Below are 1,418 nucleotides of genomic sequence, written 5' to 3' on the forward strand. Positions count from 1 at the left end.
GTTCTTCATCCCTCTTAATACTTTTTTCACCTCCTCGGTAGGGATGGGTGGGCATTCTTTATCAGGTGTTATGAGGGCAACACATAACTCCTTGAAGCTATTAATATTTTCTGAGTTCTCGTCCAGTCTATGCTGCATTTCGTAGACTTCTCTTCAAAATACTTCGACCTCCTCTGGTTTGGGTGGGTGTTCGACAGTAACTGGAGGGTCTTGGAAGAGTCGAGATGGGTCAGAGAGAAACTGTTGATTTTCTCTGACCCACCTTTCCTTTCGCTCTAGACTTCTCTGAGCGTCAGATAGTATCCGTATTCTCTCAAAAATATGCTGCCTGATGGTCAACAGGTTTGACTTGTTAAGTGTGTGATAACGGGTCCGGAGTTCGCGCGCGAACTTTCGAACCTTGGCGGTAAAATTCCTGCCAGATGTGATGTAGTCAATCACACACTGAATGCGGGAAGCGTACTGTCTTGCCCAGCCTATCTTTATGGCAAGTCGATGCATTCGTCTTTTGGTTTTATGATCAAACGTTGGTTTCGTTTTACGGTTCGCATCGGCCAAAGCTCTCACTGCATTATTCACACAATAATTGATAGCCCAGAGGTCGGATTCTCCAGAAAAATGTCCACGAAGCTCGTCATCCATTTCAGCCAGATCTTTTGGCTTGAGAGAAACCTTGATGTTAATGTTTCTCCGGGTCGTAAAGCATCGCTCTTCCTCCATTGGATGCTTGCCCACGGTTGGTCTTAGTGTCGCCTTTCTTTCTCTGTTGCCGGCTTGTTCTAGCTGTAGTAGAGTAGGCGTTCCGCTTACATAGCCCCTTTTTCGGAGTTGTTCAGCATGGTTTCGCAGACGTTGCTGCGAAAAGTGCGATAGCTCCAGGTGTTTCTCGCACCACAGAGCATGCAGCCGTGCCATGTAACCCCGTTCATGGGCCACACTCGCATCGTAGCACTCTAGCAAGTCGTGATTCAGTCGCTTCGTCCACCCAAAAGTCGCGAGTTCCCGCCGATCCAACGCACTGAATCCATTTTCATTGACTCCCCCAGCTCTAGATTGGTCGGCATTGTTGGCCGACCCATTGTTGGGAGCCCTGCGCGTTCTGTTGTTTTGAACCGCATTTACTACATCTATGTTTGGTGTTGTCATTGTTGTTCCCACGAGAAGCTAGGGAAAGGGGTTCGTCCATCCTTGTAGAGCCCCGCATGCAAGAATAAGGCTGCGTACTCTGAGAGGTCGCCCGGTATCCCAGAGTTACCGTTATAGACACCTCCTCCAGGTGCCATTCAAATTTCGGCACGGTTTGCACACCTCCGCTTGGGGGCTAATTCCTTCGGGACCATCCCTGGACAATTGTCCGCGACTGCCTATTTATTTTTGTAAACATATTCAGTAGAAACCCTTGGTACAGGGACCCTCTA

This window comes from Belonocnema kinseyi, chromosome 5 (genome assembly GCF_010883055.1).
Source record: "Belonocnema kinseyi isolate 2016_QV_RU_SX_M_011 chromosome 5, B_treatae_v1, whole genome shotgun sequence".
In the NCBI taxonomy this organism is placed as follows: Eukaryota; Metazoa; Arthropoda; class Insecta; order Hymenoptera; family Cynipidae; genus Belonocnema; species Belonocnema kinseyi.